At 31.1% G+C, this 15,240-nt stretch overlaps 1 pseudogene; it reads right to left on the bottom strand.

Moving 5' to 3' along the window:
• Nucleotides 1-3,140: 3,140 nt before the first annotated feature.
• LOC117802498 lies at nt 3,141-3,230 on the bottom strand (annotated as a pseudogene).
• Between the last annotated feature and the right edge of the window lie 12,010 nt (nt 3,231-15,240).

The raw sequence follows: 15,240 nt of genomic DNA, 5'->3' as shown, positions 1-15,240 counted from the left end.
CCTCTTTTATTCCTACATTGTTAAAATGTAAGATTTATTTTTTTTAAGACCATGGCTTTAAATAAGCTTATGATTTTGTTAAGTCTTTTTTTCAGTGCATTACATTAATTGCTATTTTCATATTAAGCCATCACTGCTTTCCAGGGTTTTTGGAATAAACCTTTTTGTCCATGATGTCATATTTTTTTAATACATTGTTGATTTCTGCTTCATAATCTTCAAGTTTTTCTTCCTTATTTTTGATAAATTAGATTGACTTTAATTTCCTTCTTTCTTATCCTGGTAAGGTTTTTTTGTTTTTAACTTATTTTATTTAAATTCAATTAGTTAACATACAGTGTATCATTAGTTTTACATGTGGAGTTCAGTAATTTATCAGTTGTATATAATACCCGCTGGTCATTACATCACATGCCATCCTTAATGCCCATCACCCAGTTACCCCATCCTTCCACCCCTCTTCCCTCTAGCAACCCTCAGTTTGTTTCCTATAGTTAAGAGTCTCTTATGGTTTGTCTCCCTCTCTGGTTTCATCTTGTTTTATCTTTGTTATCCAGGTTATTATAGCTTCATAAAATGAAATAGAATATGTTCCCTCCTGCTTTCTGCTCAAAACAATTATATGTAATATTGGAATTACTGTTTTGTCTCATGTTTGGAACAATCCACTGGTAAAGCCAGCAAGGCTTGAAATGATCTTATGAGATGATCTTTGACTACTGAGTAAATGGATTTGTTATAGGACAATTCTGTTTTTGTATTTTACTTTAAGTTACTTTTGGAAAACCACATGTTCTAGGCAATTATGTATTTTACATACATTTCAAACTTATTGAGCTAAAAGTATTAATATACCCTGATTTATCTTTTGAATGTGTATTTTATCTACAAAAGTATTTCATCTATAAGATTTTGCATTATATATTCTTAAAAATAAATCTTGAATTCTTTTTATTTTTAAAATTTTCTTAATTTTTTAAAATGTTGTTATTTGAGTATAGTTGACATGCAATATTACATCAGTCTTGAATTCTCTTCAAAAAAAAAACCAAACCAACAACAACAAAAAAACCGTAGTCAACAAATTGTGGCCTGTGAGTCAGTTTTTATAAATAAAGTGTTCTGGAACACAGTCATGCTCATTCATTTACATATGGTCTATAACTATTTTTATGCCACTATAGCAAAGGAATTTGAGTAGTTTAAAGAAGTTCAATAGTTATAACAAGAAGCCTAAAATTTTTACCATCTGATCTTTTAAGGAAAAAAGGTTGGTATCTGGTGTATAATTACTTTACATTTTTTATTCCTGATATTTGATATTCCTTCTCTTAAAGTTCAAAACAATTTTTCCAGTGTTTTGTGATTTTGTTTTTTTATTGAGATTTAATTGATATATAACACTGTATTTGTTTATGATATACAACATAATGATTTGATAGGTGTATATTTTGGAAATAATTACACAAGTTTAGTTGACATCCATCATAAAGGTTTGTCAATTTTTTTTGAATCTTTCAACGAACTGACTCTCAGATTTATTTGTTGACTTTCTTTCACTATACTCTTAATCACTATGCATATATTTATTATTTTCTTCCATTTTTTGTTTCTTTTTTCAAGTTCTTAAAATAAATCTAAAACGTTTGACTTTTACAACTCCAAGTATGTGAGTGTTTAACTTTCTATGTCTATCCTTCACATAATTGAGCATTTTCCCCATTCCCATCCCCCATCTATCTCTTGTCATCCATCTAGCATCTATTTATCTATATCTATCTATGTTTTTTTAATGTTTGCATCCAGACATTCTCATTTTGTTCAGTTAATATACAATTGTTTTTCAACCTGGAAGTCGTATTAACCAAGTGTACCTTCTCAAAAGCAAATTTTTTTTTTCTTTAGACTCTTGTTAAGTAGTCAAAATGTTTTACCATGTCTCTCTCCTGATATTAATTAAATCTATTCTATAATTTATTGAATATGTATTTTCATAATTTTATTTTCTTCACTCTTAGTTATTTCATAGTAGTGGGCATTTCTATTTCATGTTGTTGGTTACTCAAGGATTTGGCTATTTAATCCTGTTATTCTAATTACTGGCCTTTGAAAAGAGCTGTCATTTTAAAGAAATTAAAAGACTGTAAAAACAAAAACAAAAAGGAAAACAATTTAACCCAAAAGGAAAATTATTTAACCCAAGTGTACTTGGCAGCTATCCTTCAAGTTTTGATAGGAATGGTGGCTCTTCTTATCTTTGTAAACTTCTACATAAGATTAAAGTCACCCCCCATGAAAAAAAAAAGAGCTGATCTATTTTTATTTCATTATTTTGTACAGAGTTTTAGTTTTTATTAAATGTAATCATTTGTAATAACTTGAAATTAGAGCTAGTGACATATTTCTCTTTCTCTATTGCTCTGACTGTTGGTCTATACCTACTTATTCTATCATCTCACCTATATATAAATATGTACAATAATCAATGTTGAAATAACTAATGTAATCATTATTTTTTAAAGTTTATTTTAGGGCTTGGCAATAAGTGTCATTTCCATTTACCTTGCAAATATGTATAATTTACCATTTATTATATTACATCGTAACTATTGTTTTCATATATATCTAGAAGATAGGTCTTAAAGTCATATCTGTATTTATATTTGCATCACCTGACATATCCTAATACAACATGTCTTTTGAACTAATTGTCTTATATATAGACATTGCTCTTTCTTTATATTTATTACTATTCCTGTTACCTTCTCTAGATATCAGACACTGATCTAGTTAATTAAGCTCTGAGCCTTGATTTTCTTATCAATAAAATGATGATAACAATACATACCTAATCGGGTTATTGTAAATATGAAGCATTATAACATATGTAAAAGAGCATAGTAAATGAAACTATATAAATGTTGGTGTGCCATCTTTGTTATAGCAGAGTGAGTAGTGGAGCTAGTAAAAGTAAAAATTTTTTTCCCCATTTCTATTGAGGTATAATTGACAAATAAAAATTAAATATACATTTAAGGCGTACAATGTGATATTTTGATATTAGAAATGGTTGCCACAATCAAGCTAATGAAAACATCCATCACCTCACACAGTTTACGTCTTTTTTTTTCTTAATATCGAAAAACATGAATTTGCTTGTCACCCTTGCATTGGGCCATGATTATTTTCTCTGTATCATTTCAATGTTGGTATATGTGCTGCCAAAGCAAGAACAAAGACATTTTATTTCTATGATTTATAGCTGTTAATTGGGGCTAATAATAATTACATTTTTGATCATTCTTCTGGTTCTGGGAATACTTACTTGCTTATCTATATAATTACATATAAGCTTAATCAGTGCACGGGTTTTTGTCTTTTTGCTCACTGCTATAGCAACAAGGATGAACTAATGAATAACTTTGTTCAACAAGCATGTGAATGTGTATGTATGTATGATATATATAAACATAATATGCAAATGTGTAGTATGTGCATTTCTATATTTACACAAGTATAGTAGATATGTGATTAGTACTAACTTCAACACTATTTACGTTAATATTTTATAAGTTTCCACTCAATTCCAAAATGTGTTGAAATATACAGAGATTTGTGGAGAAATAGACTATCACTCAGAAATTCAACTAGTCTAGTCTAACAGTAACTTTTCCAAAAATGGCATAATGCATATAACTAAAATATACAGATCCCCTCTGCCTGGATTTTACTAAAGATAGATTGAAATAGATTGAATTAGCTTTAACGTTTTGAGTACTACAGCTTGTGTCAAAATTTTCCTCAGAATTGCACTTCTATGTCCTTGGTTGAAATGTCTATGTAAACCTTTCTTCAGATCAATTTTTTTTCATTTTATTTAGAATCTATTCCATATTACCATAATTTAAAAAATTCCTAAGACTATGGGCAATAATATGAAAATCATCAAGTTGTATTTTCACTTTTGTAGTTTATACATCAAAACACTGTTAACATAGAAGCTCATCATTACTCTGTTCTGTTCAAGCAGTGATATTTAATAAAATAAAGTTTTTCAACTAGGTCTTTTGAAAATAAAATTAATCAGAGTAAATCATTAATCAAATTCAGTAGATATGAAATTTAAAATAATAATATGAGGTATTCAGATACTGCATACATGTAGTAGTAGCTTGATCTCCTAGGAAATTAAATTTATTTAACCAAAAGACCATAGTTAACATACTGCATGATGAAATTAAAAATGAAATTCTAGCCTATTAATCATGCAGAAGATTGCAATTATGTTTTGTTATTTTCATAGAAGTTTCAAATTATACTATTAACTCTTCTTTCACTCAAGTCTACAATGTTACTTCAGTTATAAAACAAAAACACATTTTTGAGATTATAAATATTTTTAAAAGATTTTGTGTATATAAAAGTGATTTGAATAACTGCATTTTTAAAATTACTATAATGGTTATTTGTGCAATTCCTGTGGAAATGCATAACAATGTTTTGTATCTTATAGTTATATTAAGATGATAAAACAAGGATATTATTTAGTGGGACATTAAATAATTAAATTTCCAAAGATGCAAGGGAATTTCTGTTGAATCTTGGAATAATAAATCAAATTTTAAAAAATGCCAACATCCTGGCAAAGATTGTCTAGGTTTAAGTGGTCAGGGTCTCTTACTCTGAAGTCAGGCAGAACTATGCAAAAGACCCATGGAAAATTCTCTCCCCACAGTAAGCTATTCATCAATATACCAAAAGGATATGTAAATTTTTCCAAGTTTAATTTTTTTTAAAGATTTATTTATTTATTTTAGAGGGAGAGAGAGTGAGCGTGGGGTTGGGGCAGAGGGAGAAAAACTCAACAGATTCTGTACTAAGCACAGAGCCTGACTCAGGACTCGATTCCATGACCCTGAGATCATGATCTGAGCCAAAATCTAGAGTTGGATGCTTAACCAACTGAACTACCGAGGCGCACTGTCAAGAGTTCTTTTTTAAAAATTTTTTCCATAGATTTTTATTTTTATTTGAGAGACACAGAGAGAGAATGAGCAAGGGGAGGGACAGAGAGGAAGAAGCAGGCTCCCGGCTGAGTGCAGAGCCCTGTGTAGGGCTCAATCCCAGGACCCTGAGATCATGACCTCAGCCAAGGCAGACACTTGACTGAGTCACCCAGGTGCCCCTCCAAGAGTAATTTTTAAGTGAAAATTCATAACAAAGTTAATTTGCTTATGTTTTGTTTTATTTTTCAAAAATAAGGTTTATGATTTTTTCACATGCTAAAATATCCCCTAAAGGAAAGGGGCATACTATATGAAAAACAACAAGATAACCACAAGGTTTTTTTATTTAGTATTATTTTATGCTAATTATGGTTGGAAAGATTATAGTTATGACCAATAATATGTCTACTAAACTAATGCTGGTATTCAAATCAAGTTTTGTTGAATTATAAAATCGATGTTCCTTTTTTAATTTATCAGCTTCCATTATATAAATATCATGACCTTAAAACACCAAGAAAACAGATAGAGGATGAATTAAAAAAAATAGGGGTACCTGGGTGGCTCAGCTGGTTAAGCATCTGCCCTTAGTTCAGGTCATGATCTGGGAGTCCTGGGATCAAGCCCCATGTAGGGCTCCATGCTCAGCAGGGAGTCTGCTTCTCCCACTCCCTCTTCCTCTGCCCCTCCCCACCCCCAACTCATGCTCTATCACTTCCTCTCTGTCAAATAAATAAAATCCTTAAAAAAAAATAACCACCTCAAACATACCTTAACAAATTTCCTAATATGGGGTAAGATGAGTAAAATTTAAAAGCTTAAAAAATAATAATGAATTTCTAGCAATTTATTTTCAAATATTTTATTTATTTAAATACATTTTTTATGCGCCTGGATCCTAGGATCCTGAAATCATGACCTGAGCTGAAGGCAGACACTTAAGTGACTGAGCCACCCAGGTACCCCATGAATTTGTAGCAATTAAGAAAAAAAAATTCTGATCACAGACTATTCCCAAAATTAATAAAGTTTATGTTTTAGAGTAATTTTAGATTCACAGCAAAATAGAGGGGAAGGTAGACATTTCCCATGTATTCCCTGTCCCCGCACATGAATAGCTTCCCTTATTATCAACATCCCCCACTAGAGTGATACATTTGTTACAATAGATGAACCAACATTGATATATCATGATTACCCAAAGTCCATAGGTTACATTAGGGTTCACATTTTGTGTTATATATTCTATGAGTTTGGCAAAATGCAATGACGTGTCCACCATTACAGCATTAAATAGAATAGTTTCACTGTCAACCACTGATCTTCTTACTGTTCTTATAGTTTCTTCCCCAGAATGTCATATAGTTGTAATATTATGGTATGTAGCCTTTTCAGACTGGCTTCTTTCACTCAGCAATATGCACTTCCAGGTCTTCTATATATTCACGTGATTTGATAGCTCATTTCTTTTCAGAGCTGAATGACATTTCATTATATGAATATATTACAATTTATTTATGTATTCACCTGTTGAAAGACATCTTGGTTGCTTCCAAGTTTTCACAATTGTGAATAAAGCTGCTGTAAATATCTACGTGCACACTATTTTGTGAAAGTACATTTTCAGCTCATCTGTGTAAATATGAAGGAGTGCAATTGCTGGATCAGAGGGTAAGAGTATTTTTAGCTTTGTAGAAAACTGCCAAACTGTCTTCCAATGTGGCTGTATAGTTTTGTATTCCCACCAGTGACATAGGAGAGTTCCTGTTCCTCCACATTATGATCACAGGGTTTTTTTAAAAAGAAACACACACACATACAAGGCACGTACATAGGTGCAAAGCACTCTATTGATTTTTCCTTACAGCATGCATTTCACTAAAAGAAATAAATAAGTTAAAAACAAATATGCTAATGTTGAACTTCTTGTTTATTATTTAATTTTATTTTAAAAACAGATTAAAAAAATAAAGAATAAAAACATAGAAGATAGAGATAGATAAACCCTAATAAAATTTTAATACATCTTTACACAAAAAAAGATAATGAATGCTTAATCAAGATGTAGGTTAACTTTTATTATGAAAGTAATAATTACTATTAATATTTCATTCTTGTAAAATATAAATCAAAAAGAATATATACACCATGGGTGGCACACATCACCCCAGAATAATTAGAAAATATTACATTCCCTAAAGCACTTCTTTTTTTTTTAATTTTTTTTTAAGATTTTATTTATTTATTCAACAGAGATAGAGACAGCCAGTGAGAGAGGGAACACAAGCAGGGGGAGTGGGAAAGGAAGAAGCAGGCTCACAGCAGAGGAGCCTGATGTGGGGCTCGATCCCATAACACTGGGATCACTCCCTGAGCCGAAGACAGACGCTTAACTGCTGTGCCACCCAGGTACCCCTCCCTAAAGCACTTCTTAAAGGAAAAATTTATTCCAAAATTGGAAGTCTAATTAGTCGTTTAGTCAGTTCATAATTATTTATTGAGCATTAGCTATGTTGTGCTTCTTAATCTCGAGTGATACGGACATGAACATTGCTCAGAAATCCTTTAGTGTTAGTGAACTAGTGCTTGCAGTATGTTTGTCACAGGAAAGTCTTCTCTAATTTGTAATTTTTAAAAAGTTATCTGATATTAATCTGATGGAGTTCTGTTAATCTGATATTACTTTTTAACTTACTATATGTTAATGTTTATGTTAATTGTATCCTGATGAAATTGCAATTTGTCTTAAATTTATTGACCATAATAAACTCTATTTTAGGCTACATGATTTTTTTAAGTCTTTAAATGAAATTAAATACTAGTTAGGTTACAGGCATTTGGAGACGTTTGAACTAGTCATCAAAGACTACCACAAACATCTCTGCTTTGCTTTTGCTTTTTTCTACTTTACAGAACCAATTTTCACATGTCCATGCTTGATCTGATTGCTTAGGCTGGAGAAACAATCTCTTTTAAATGAGTGTGCCAGTGTCAAATTAACTAGCACTGAACCAATGACAGAGACTGGCATTTTTATAAATTGTAGCTGAATTATATTTGGACAAAAACATAGTATAATAAATTTACCACATGCTGCATATGATGTTAAGAGATATTTGTTTGCTTTGTCCATAACTATGCTGAGACTTGTTCATAAGACAAGCTCAGAAAATATACGTATATTTGTGTACTTTTTAAAAATTTTTTGAAATGTTTTACTGAGGGCTTCAGAGAGGAGCGGGGTGTGGGATTGGGATAGGCCAGTGATGGGTATTAAGGAGGGCACGTATTGCATGGTGCACTGGGTGTTATACGCAAGTAATGAATCATGGAACATTGCATCAAGAACTGGGGATGTACTGTATGGTGACTAATATAACAAAATAAATATTATTTAAAAAAAGGAAAAAAAATAAAATCAGAGAACATACAAAAAAAATAAATGTTTTCTTATTTAAATTCAATTAATTGACATATAATGTATTATTAGTTTCAGAGGTAGAGGTCAGTGATTCATCAGTCTTATATAATATCCAGTGCTCATTATACCACGTGCTCTCTTTAATATATTTGTGCATTTAGAGAGTATTATCTACAAATGCATTTCTCATTATTAAGCTTGTAACCACTGTCTTCTAGCAGTTCTTTGAGATTACTTATTTATCACCAGAAGGGAAAAATGGAAAGAATAAAATAATCAAATTAAAAATAAATGCTAAAATGAACCTTCTATAAAAATAGAGGGATTTCCCCCCAATTTTTTACTGATATATCTCAAATGCTATAATAGTATCGAGAAAATTGTAGGTACATACATGTATTTTTTTCTTTTTCTTTTTTTTTTTCATCATGATTAAACATACACTTTAATCCCCATCCGCTATTTCTTCCATCCCCCCCACCTCCTCTCTGGTAACCATCAGTTTGTTCTCTATAGTCAAGAGTCTGTTTCTTGGGTTGTCTCTCTTTTTTCCCTTTGCTTATTTGTTTTGTTTCATAAATTCCACATATGAGTGAAATCATATATTTCTCTGACTGGCTTATTTCACATAGCATTAGACTCTCTAGCTTTATCCGTGTTGTTGCAAATGGCAAGATTTCATTCTTTTGTATGGCTGAGTAATAGTCCATCATTCAAGTATTTTTTTAGATAATTAATTTAAGAAGTATTTTCACAGTATAAAATAAAAATACAAGATTAAAATATGTAAAGTTTAGCAGGGCCAAGAAATGCAACAAAGAAAGATTTTTCTTTTTTAAATGACCAGTCTGGACATATTCTAATAAAATTTCATAATGTTGAAAAAAAATAATATATCTTAAAAACTTTCAAAGAAAATTTATGATTACTACAGAAAAATGAGAACTATATTAGGCTCAGACTTTTTAAACATTGAGTGAATACAGCTTCCATCTAAACACCTATAAGTATTTGTGACCTTATCACATAACAAGCTACAAGAATTCTAATAAATTTAATAAAGTAGAAATACCATATTGTGTAACTTTATTTAAAAATATATACCTGGTATGCATGCTAACCATCATTTCTACCTGACAAATAACTAATAAATAAGAGTAGACATGTTGTCTTCATCTCATATAATTAGTACTTGGGTTTTAAGGAAAAAATCCGTAACTAAATATTATTTTTGTTTAAACCACATAAATCTATATTTATTTGCACTCTTAATAAATGGCCAAGACATTTCTCTCAACATAGATGTACTGAAAAAAATCTTACATTATCTTTTTCCATCACTAAAACCATGGTGTTTCATCATTGACTTCCCAGTTTCAGCTTTTTCAGAGTGACCTAGAAATTGAAGAGTCTTGAAAAGCATTCTTAAGGCAAAAATCCTAATAGAGTCTCAATTTCTTTCTCTTTTTTTCATCTTCTAATGTTCTCCAGCATTTGTTTTATCGAGTTACCTTTATTGAATGTTTCCAATCACTCCCTTCTCTTTTAATTCTTTTATTTATGTGACTATTCATTTATCTCTTCTTTGGGTAAATTATAAGCTTCGTGAGAGTATATACAATGACATTATAGTTCAGTGCTATAAATCCAGTGATTAGTACAAGATCTCTTCTATAATTAATTCAAAAAGTATTTGTTGAACAAATAAATAAGTAACTGTGTATATGGCACAAATAGAATTCGATTAGAATATACCTACCAAACTATTTATTAGAGGAGGAAAAAAGATGGGGATTAATAACAAGAATTTACAGGGGTCATGAAGCTGTGTTATGCTGGGGTTAAAGATGAGGGCCTATAGTCTCATTGATTATATTTGAATTCAGGTATTTGAACCTCCTACTGTTGATATCTTTGGCAAATTTGATAACCACCTAGTTTCAGTTTTCTAATCGGTAAAGTGAGGATAGAAATACTAACTAATACATGGATGTATCATTAGCATCGAATAAATCAGTTCATTTGAAGTGCTAAATCTTGTCTAACACATAGTAAGCACCCAAAAAATGTATTTCTGTTTTAATATTGAGTACATAAATTTTTATAAGTTAATTTTAATGTTTTCATTTTATTTATAAATTTATATAATATATACTTACATTAATTTTATAATTTTAAAAGTAATTAAACTTCAAAGTAATTAGAACTTGAAACTTTCTTCCACATCTAATTCATTTTTTTCCTTTGCCCCTTAAAAATAGAAATCATGCCTTAGAGGAATCACTCAGTTTCAAAACTGCATTCAGCTTTTACTACCAATTGCTTACTAGTGAATCCTACTACGTGATGTGTAAAATATGTTATCTACTTATTATTTTAGTTATTTTAGTTATATTTTTAACCGCATCCTTAAACCTAGAATCTCATCTTTCTTTGTTTTTAGTCTGAAGAAAATTATGAGCACATGGAAAAAAGCTTAGAACCATTTGACTTGCCAAAAATAAAAATAGTGATTAGAAATAAAAGATTGTAGGGGCGCCTGGGTGGCACAGCGGTTGGGCGTCTACCTTCGGCTCAGGGCGTGATCCTGGCGTTGTGGTATCGAGTCCCACATCGGGCTCCTCCGCTATGAGCCTGCTTCTTCCTCTCCCACTCTCCCTGCTTGTGTTCCCTCTCTCGCTGACTGTCTCTATCTCTAAATAAATAAATAAATAAATAAAATCTTAAAAAAAAAAAAAAAGAAAAGATTGTAAGGAGTTCTCTAGCATTGCACAGCTAAACTGAAGAAGAACATTTTTTTGTCTTATTTGTTATTTTAATGGATTTATATTTTCTTTAAATGGTTTTGGAGGGGAACTTGGGTAGTCAGTTGGTTAAGCATCTGCCTTTGGCTCAGGTCATGATCCCAGGGTCCTGGCATTGAGCCCCAAGCAGAGAGAGCCTGCTCTCCTTTTGCCTCTGCCTGCAGCTCCCCCTGCTTGTGCTCCCTCTTTGTCTCTCTCTGTCAAACAGAAATATAAAATCTTAAAAAAATAAAATAAATAAATGGTTTTGGAATGCCAAGTGTTTGACAATCAATTTATTTTCTTCTTGTTGAACACTTATTTGTATAAATAGGGTTTCATATACTTTTCACATACATGCTGTGTTTATGTGCTCTGTACAAAGGAAGGTAAACATTTTTGCCTCTTCTACTGCTTACTGAGACAGGCCTGAGACATAATCTTTGATTTGTAGTGATTCTCTTGTACTTTTCTCTGCTTCTCTAAGGCAGAGAAGACAGTAAACTAGTACATTGAAGGTCTATTGATTCTTTTTCATGTGAACTCTTCAAGGACTACATGCTGATACATAGCAGTTTGGGTTAAGTGTTCAGAGAGCTGTTCTATCTCTATTGGATACGGAGAAAATAATTATCTCAAAATTCCTAATTAGATCTAAAGAAAGAATTATACTTTTCCATAATATATGAAAAATTTAAAATAAAAATATTAGAGAGTTTCAGAGTTCATATTTTTCACATATAAGATGGCAATTGTATAATGTTAAGAGTGAATTTGATTAGAATATTAAGAAATTAAGTATTTACAGAATAATAGAAAATTGAGAGAATTTTAAAACTTTGTTTCATAACAGTTCTAACACTGATAGTAACAAGAAAAAAAATAAGTAATGTTCATTTTAATGGATATTTGTCTGCATGGCATTTCGTTAAAAAAGTTTTTGCTTTCTAATAGGGAAAACCGGCAATTGTTCTCTGTTTTTGGTTTTCAACTTACTCTCTCTAAGATCTATTTATGGAAAGTTTAGAAAAGAACAGTGTAGCATCATTTATAAAAGTTCTTTTTTAGAGAATCAAAGGCATATTTTTATAACATACACTCTGGCGGTTCTCTGTATTTCAGCTCACCGCTTACGGCCAGTCCTGCATCTCTTCATCTTTGTCATATGGTTAGCTAAATGGAAATGATTTGAAATATCACCGTTTATGTAGATGAATTAATGGTACGTTTTTATTTAATTAATATATTGTATTTTTAAATATATGCTCTCAAAAATATAACCTAGTGTCTTTAAAAAAGCTAAAACATAAAAATAAACTAAAAATACTCAAAATCAACATTTTATCCCCAGGTTAAGAAGTGCCAAAATGAGGATATACATTTTAGTAGACTAAACACTTGATGGCAATATAGGATAACTTACATAGAAAAAAATACATAACATTATTACATTATTTACATGTCTAAGCATATCTTATATTTCTCAAGGATTGTAAGTACCACAGTGATTCTCCATATTTTTTTCAATCTTATTCATTTGAGAGAGAGAGAACACATGAGTAGGGGCAGAGGGAGAAGGAGAAGCAGACTCCCCACTGAGCAGGGAGCCTCACATGGGGCTCAATCCCAGGACCCTGAGATCATGACCTGAGCCAAAGGCAGACCCTTAACTGATTTTCCCTTCTTTGCATCTTTACTCTGTGCAGAGGTATATTAAAGATAAATGGAGGAATAAAATACATTGTCTTCCCATAATTAGATGGAGTATCTATTGTCAGTTTGTATTCTGTTAATTATCTTCAATAGATGTTTTATTAGGATATCTAAGGGTTTTACCAAGATTGACAGAACTAAGTTATATAATGGAAACAACATGATATATACCATGTCCCAGACCCAAGAGCACTCCAGCTATGCAAATTATACTATGGATTGGCTCTGTCCAATACACTATTTACCAGCCATATGTGACTATTTATATTTAAACATAAATTAATTAAAAATAAATTAAAGTTCAGTATTTTAATAGTTGTAGCCATGTTTAAGAGTTCTGTATCTACCATAATGGCAGAAACTTCTACTAGACAGTGCTGGTCTGGACCTTCACCAAAAATAAAATAGTATGTCATTAAAAAAATATATATATATACATGTTTAATGTCTAAGTTAAATGAGGTCTAACCAAGTGCTGAAGATTTTATACTGATAAAGCTTTTCTTCTAATTAAATGTTTTTTTAACTTACATTTTTGTGATTTATAAAAATGCAATATTATGTTAAGAAAACTTACCATGTGCCTGAGAGTTTTAAATTGGAAGCTAACTTCAAATCCCACAGGAAGAAAACCAGTGTTTGCACAGTAATATGTGATTCACAGTTACCTTTGCTAACAGTAGACAGTTATGTTTGTCAACTATAGTTACTCAGGGTCTTTTGCCCTTATGATAAACTTATGTTATAATATCAAAGGTGGAAAGCAAACTATATTGCATTTGCCTCTTTCCTTCTTTGCGCCTCAACAAGTAGCTCTATAATTAATCAAATTTGGAAAAAACAATCACCAGAGATTTATATTTCTCTGTAGATTTCTTTTATATAGGTCACATCTCTGCCATAACTTCAAACTAAATATGACTTTCACCAATTCAGAATATGCAAAAATCAAGGAAAAATGCATATATGGTGTATTCGAGTCCTCATACTGGAAAATATAATAAATCATATGTTAAATAACCATGTAAAATACTATAAAGTGGAAAATATTTGCCTTTAATAAATTTTAAGCAAATATGTTGTTTAAAATTGATCAAATCACTGCTACTGAATTATTTAGCTGTTAATATATTGTGTAAAATGACTTTAAATTATACTGTTATACTGACAATTATCTATATATCAATTGATAAATGTACTAACTTAGGCCATGTTTTAAAGAAGTATTATACATATATGTGATTGCAAAGTTAAGAAGCCCATTTCTTGCCTATATTAAATATACCTACGAATCTTTCATAATATTTCTTGTTGCTGGTTGAAGTTTTGAAGGAAGTTAGATGTAGATAGACATAAATCCTACTAAATCTTATATAATCTTAAATTAATTGTGAGGGGTATAGAATTCTAATTTTTTTTCCCTTATGGGTTGCACTGACATATTTATCCTTTTTTTTCAGGTTTTTCCAAAAAGCAACACTTTTCAATGTCAGACAGAATAAAATTTAGAAGAAAGCTTGAAGAAACGCACAAGTAACATCCATAACATAAACTTAAATTATAGGATATCCATCAGATGTATATACTTTTAGTGTTCTAGGAAGCACAGTGGGATGAAATATTCTTTAACTGAATATATTTCACATAGGTAGGTGAACAGATTTTATACCTTATATCTGTTGTGATATGATTTATTGGCTGAAAATCATTTTCATATTAAAAATACCTTTAATATTACATATATGAAGATAACAAATGAAAAAAAATGTTAGCTTGGCAGAAAGTACTGAAGTTGCTGTATGTCTAAAGTATTGCCTTAGAAAATGCTGGACGACCTAGAGAGGGGAGAAAAAGACACGCCTGTACTTCAGTTTTGCCTCTTTTCTCAGCTTGGACTGCTTCCCCAAAATGAATCTGTATCTTGCAGCTGTCACAGCTGCATTCTTGTTTTTACTCAATTATTGTGAGTGTTATGGTGCTTGTGGTGGTGTGTGTGTTTGTAGATGTGTGTGTTTGTGTTTTCTGAGGTTATGATTATGTGTCTGTCTTAGGCAGGCACTGTGAACTGTAACTGAGAGGTATGTCCTTCACAGGTGTTTCACGATTCCTTCAAATAAAGTAGTTGTCTTAGCGTGTATTTCCATTCCTCCCTCAGAGAGAGCTATTCTGCTGTTGTTCTCCCTTGTTTCCTTCTCCCAACTGCAGAGGTTGACCACTCATGCTCTCAGACATTCTAGCCTTCTAATTCTTAGCCTTCTAAGGCAAGAATATTGTTGTTCTTGTTGTGGTTAAGTTTGTGTGTCAATTTGACTTGGCC

The sequence above is a fragment of the Ailuropoda melanoleuca genome, chromosome 5 (genome assembly GCF_002007445.2).
Source record: "Ailuropoda melanoleuca isolate Jingjing chromosome 5, ASM200744v2, whole genome shotgun sequence".
In the NCBI taxonomy this organism is placed as follows: domain Eukaryota; kingdom Metazoa; phylum Chordata; class Mammalia; order Carnivora; family Ursidae; genus Ailuropoda; species Ailuropoda melanoleuca.
Note: the sequence above shows the minus strand (reverse complement) of the source record. Positions and strands in the feature narration are given on the sequence as shown.